Genomic DNA, 5,750 nt, shown 5'->3' with positions numbered 1-5,750 from the left:
TGTGCCTTCGTGCCTAATGTACAGAGGTTACCCTGTTTTTAAAGAGTGGAACAGAAACAAGGAAATGACAACGGGAAACAGAGTCAATCTTTACTTAAAACGATGACTCTTGTTTAAAAAGAGAGAGAAAAAAACCATGACAAAAAAGCAAGATCACTCTTTTTTTTTTTTAAGATTTTATTTATTTGACAGAGAGAGACACAGCGAGAGAGGGAACACAAGCAGGGGGAGTGGGAGGGGGAGAAGCAGGCTTCCCGCAGAGCAGGGAGCCCGATGCGGGGCTCGATCCCAGGACCCTGGGATCACGACCTGAGCCAAAGGCAGACGCCCAACGACTAAGCCACCCAGGCGCCCCGCGAGATCACTCTTGCCTACACACTGCCGATGAGGAGCTGGGCTGGAAAGCGTTCTGTCTGGTCGGGAGGCTTATGGGGAGAGTGAGGTCCTGCCGGCACTCTGTGGACAGCCAGGGTGGCAGGTCATCCAGAGGCAAGGGCATTGGACACCCCCTCCCATCTGGCTCCAGCCAAGCCAGGGGTGGAGGGTGAGTCTGGGGTCCATAAGGTTCACACTGGGGGACTTCCAGAATTCAAATGAAGAATCATTGTTTGCAGGATGTTAATGGGGAGACTGGTCAGTGTGTGTTGCTTGAGAGCTCAAAGCTCGGACTGACCACCTGTGACCAATTTCTGTCTGGTGCTTCTGCCTTCAAATGCACTCCTGGGAGTGGGTGCCCTGGGCTCTCAATAAAAAAAAAAAAAAATCAGAGAGGAACACTTGGCTGGCTCAGTCCATGAAGCATGTGACTCTTGGTCTCAGGGTCATGAGTTCAAGCCCTATGTTTGGGAGTAGAGATTACTTAAAATTCTTTTTTCTTAATTTTTTTAATTTAAATTTTAAATTTTTTAAATTAAAAAAAATCTTTTTTAAATAATACTAACAATGATTACTGTACTGGTGAAAACAGACCATAGCTACAAAGCGCTTTTACAGATACTCATGGAATCTGTGAAAAAAAAGACATAGGCAAAAAAAAAAAAAAAAAAAACCCAGCAACAACAACAACAACAACAAAAAAAAACAGGAACAACTTCATTTTAGAATGAAAACTGTGTTTCTGGGAAGCTGAGCATGAGCTGAATGACTTCCAATCACTTATTAAATGCAGGCTGACTCAGGTCTTCCTGGCCCCTGACCAGCAATCCTTCTACCCTGAGCATCCTGAAGACCAGAAGTCCAAACAGGTCTTCCCCAGCTAAAATTATGGTGGTGACAGGCCAGCATTCCTGCTGGGATTTCTAGAGAAGAATCGGATTTCTTGCCCTCCCAGCTGCTTGAAGCTGCCTACATTCCTTGCCTCCTAGACCCACATCCCTCCAACTTCTGCATCCAAGGTCACAGCTCCTTCTCTGACACTGACCCTTCTGCTTCTCTCATATAAATGAAGGCCCTGTGCCCACCTGGGTAATCCAGATGGATCCTCTGCATCTCCAGATTCTTAATCACGTCTGCAAAAGCACTTTTGCCTTATAAGGTAGCATATTCATAGATTTGAGGGATTTGAATGTGGACTCTTTGGGGGACATTGTTCTGTTTACCATGTGGGGATTAGGATGTGGATACCCTGGTGTGATAGCTGATAGATAGATAGATAGATAGATAGATAGATAGATAGATAGATAGATAGATAATCTGCAATGTAGGGTGTTGAGTAGCATACCTGGTCTCCACCCGCCAGATGCAAATAGCATCCCCACCAAGTCATGACACCCAAAAGTCTCCAGACAAGTGCCCCCTTGGAGGGTGAGTGTCATCTCCTTAACTCCCTTCCATCCACCCAACCTCCTTGCTGCCCTAGGGAAGCTGGACTTTCTAGCTCTTTTCCATCGGGGTCTCACCCTCTGGAAACTTCATTTCAGAATGTTCACATGTAAAAAGGAGAAATGCAGGCAGATAACTTGAAAAGAAATCGCGGGTCAGGCCAATTTGAGAAAACGGCCAAGCGTCACTTTGGCTCTTCTGTGACTTAGGAATGGAGATTTGGTGAGAGTCAAACTTTATGGAAAGAGAAACACATGTAGCTCCCAAAAATGGATTATCACAGCTAATGGGGTTTATGACATGAAAAAGAGTGTTTGTCCTTTGGATGCCCCAAAGAAACACTAGGAGAAATGTGGGATATATGATGTTCTCCAATACTTCCTCATAAACCATGAGACAGTCCCCGCCATATCTTACTGCCTCACACATGAAATATTATGGCTCCAAGAAGGCTGACGGGTGGAAAAAGCATTATCACTGGAGTTGGATCATCTTGATGAACTGCCACTGAATCTCTAACATTCTCTGGCCCTGTCCTTTCACTTGGGAAGAAAATAAGTAGGGGAATTTAGGAGAAAATGGGCAGCAAGCACTGTACTCCCTTTTGGATGTGGAAGCACGTTCCATGTGAGTTGTGAAGGCTATCATCATCTCTCATGGAGATGACACATAACCATGCCTTTTACCACCTTTGTTCATCATCTCTGCTCAAAACCACAAACCAATATTGTGTTGTTCATATTTCACAATGCCTGACATGTGCGATGAGTCAGGAACCAAGAAAAAAAAAACCAGATGGGGTTGTAAGCCGTTTGTTTGAATGTAGCTAAAAATGTCACTGCTTCTCTATGAAGAATGTTTCTCGTTTTTCTTTCATGTATTCATTTCTACTCATCCTGCCTATAGATGTTATTTTGCTCATCTATTTTTGTTATCTATAAGGGAACAAATCATGCTAAAATGTAGTAGTCTAAACGAACATTAAGCTGTTGTTATGTCTCCTGATTCTGAGGGTTGGCAGGACTCAACTGCTCTACTTGGTGTTGGCTGGAGCTCTAGAAAAGATAGAATGTTCTAGATGGCCCATTCATACCCCTGGCAGCTGAGCTGGCTATCAGCCAAGAGCTTGACCTTCACCAACTAGAAGACTTGATTGGACGGAATGTCCTGGATGGCACACCTGTCATTTCCACCACCTTCCATTGGCCAAAGCAAGTGAGGGGCCAGCACAGACTCAAGAGGAGAGAAACAGGATTTCACCTCTCTTTGAGAGTTGCTGTGAAGAATTCACACTCATTTTGATTGTTCTATGGTTGTGATGTTTTTAATAAGGTTTAGGGTTATTTCTAAAAGAGACATTTAATTCTTACATCAACTCAAGAAAAGAGCTATTCATGGAAACGACAATTTGCTCTAGAAATGGTTAAGCCTCCACTAGTTCTTCATGTCAAGCTCCTTCTGTCTTTAACTGTGTCAGAATGTACATGATGAAATGATCTCTTATCTTGACTCTGGCTGGCTTTACTTCTAAATCTGCCCAACACGCTAGATGTAATCGTGAAGAGGCCTAGGTGCAGCTGAAAGTTGTGATCAACGCAGTTAAGCTATCAGATTCATCTCTGAGCAAAAGCCCGTCCAAGTTTACGTAACGCTACATAAGAGAAGCATTTCCCCACCCCAGCAGAGGGGACTGCACTAGGAGGGAGGCATATAGGACAGCAGGGTTTTTACACTACAGGACGATGTGAAAAGCCCCTTTCATTATTGAATTTGTTTTGGTAGAGATTGGAAGACGAGCACGGGCACAGGGTCCAATCCAGAACCTTCTAGAGTGGAGGGGGTGTTGGCTTCGGAGGGTGCATGCATGGACACGGGGCTGCACACGTCTTGACCTGGAAGAAGGGAGCCTTGTCCACGTGTGCTTATGTTACAGCTAGGTCTTTTCCTCTCTCTTCTCTGAGGACTGGCCAGCACAGGCCATCAGCATGGAGCATGGGCCTGCATACAATGCTGACGTCACAAGACAAAGAAAACGAAACTCCTTAACTGCATGGTTTTTCTGGGCCACATAATTACAATATCGTGCCTCTGCCGAATAACATTCTCTAAAAACACAAGAGAGTCCTCGAAATGAAAAGTTGAACAAGAGCTGTTGCTTTTGTCTGCCATCCCCATATCCTGCCTCCCCTTGCTCCACCCCACTCGCCCCCAACCCAACCCAGCCTTGCTTCTCACAGAAGTACCAGGATGGGGCCAAGTTGCTGATCAACATCCTGGGCAATTGTGGGAGAACTAAGCCAGTTCTCCAGACCTTCCCTAGATGGAGGAAATACAGTTGGACTAAGGAAAACCTTTTCATTTGTGATGTGATAAAGTCTCATAAACAAAATTACAAGTGAGACACTAGCTAAGTGGAGGCCTAAATAAATAAAGGATGTGATGACGATTAACATGGTAGGGCTCTGTCACTCTAGGTCTACACCTCCCGGGAACATGGTGTCTACCCTGTGTCCAACACACAGAAACTGTATGACCCTAAAAGTTGATAGAAGGAATAAATGGATGCATGAATCAGTATATGGGTGGATGAACGGATGGATGGATGAGTAGACGGATGGATGGATGGATGAGCAGATGGATGGATGGACAAATGGATGGATGGATGAATAAAAGGATGAATGGAAGGGTGAATGGGTGGAGGGATGGATAATGGATGCATGGATAATGGGTGGATAGATGGATGGATGATGGATAAGTGAACGAATAAATCCATGGATGAATGGTTGGGTGGGTGGGTGAAATCATGAAAGAATCACCCACTCCTGGTTTTGGAAGATGTTGAAATGGGTTGACTTTCCTCCTCAAAAAAGATGTTGAAATCCTAACCGCAATTACCTACGGTTATGACCTTATTTGGAAGTAATGTCTTTTCAGTTAATTGAGTTAGATGAGAGAATTTGAGGGGGCTCTAATCCAATATGACTCGTGTCCTCATAAAAAGGGGAACTTGGAAACGCAGACAGCCATGTCCAGAAGGAAGACCATGAGAAGGCAGAGGGAGAAAGCGGCTGTCTGCAAGTTATGGAACAGCTGAGCGTCCCAGAACTAAAAGGGAGCGCATGGAAGTGATTTGCCCTCACAGCCCTCGGAAAGAACCCACGCTGCCAACACACTGATGTTGGATTTCTGGCCTCAAGAACTATGATGCAGGGATACCTGGGTGGCTCGGTCACTTAAGCGTCTGCCTTCGGCTCAGGTCATGATCTCAGGGTCCTGGGATTGAGTCCCGCATTGGGCTCCCTGCTCAGCGGAAAATCTGCTTCTTCTCCCCCTGCCTGCCACTCAACCTGTTTGCTCTCTCTGACAAATAAATGAATAAAATCTTAAAAAAAAAAAAAAGGAACTGTGATGCAGTAAATTTCTGTTCTTGTAAGCCACCTGTGCACATACTTTGTTAGGGCATCCCCAGGAAACTCACACAGGCACCATCCTAAGACTTCAACAGGCCGACAAGCTTGTTATGGGCAGAACAGCTCATTCCATTTCTGAATGGACAGAAAAGGTACCTGCCTCCCCCCGTTCTCAGACAACTGGGGGTGGAAATACAATACTGCTTTCCAGGATAAAGAAGCTTCATTCTTTCATGAGCTCCCAGATCCTCCAGCAGCCTTGTCACCCTCTTGTCAATGTGCCCTGAGATTCAAGATGGCGGCCCACCTTCTGTAGACTCCATTCATATGGCTGAACCGTCCTACAACAAAGGGGGTCGTCAGGGCCAGGCCTGGTCTCAAGAGTCCCTGATGGTACTTGCTTGGTCCATGCTCTTCCCCGGGCACCAAATACTCCTGCATTGACAGAACCATGCCAAAGATGGGGCAAGGCCAGCATCTAACATCCAGGGCATTGCCGGCTCCACATTCCATATTTGT

Source organism: Eumetopias jubatus, unplaced genomic scaffold, assembly GCF_037043125.1.
Source record: "Eumetopias jubatus isolate StellerSeaLion01/CBP00866 unplaced genomic scaffold, mEumJub1_p1.0 scaffold_11, whole genome shotgun sequence".
In the NCBI taxonomy this organism is placed as follows: Eukaryota; Metazoa; Chordata; class Mammalia; order Carnivora; family Otariidae; genus Eumetopias; species Eumetopias jubatus.
The sequence above is the reverse complement of the archived record's forward strand: the minus strand, read 5'-3'. Positions refer to the sequence as shown.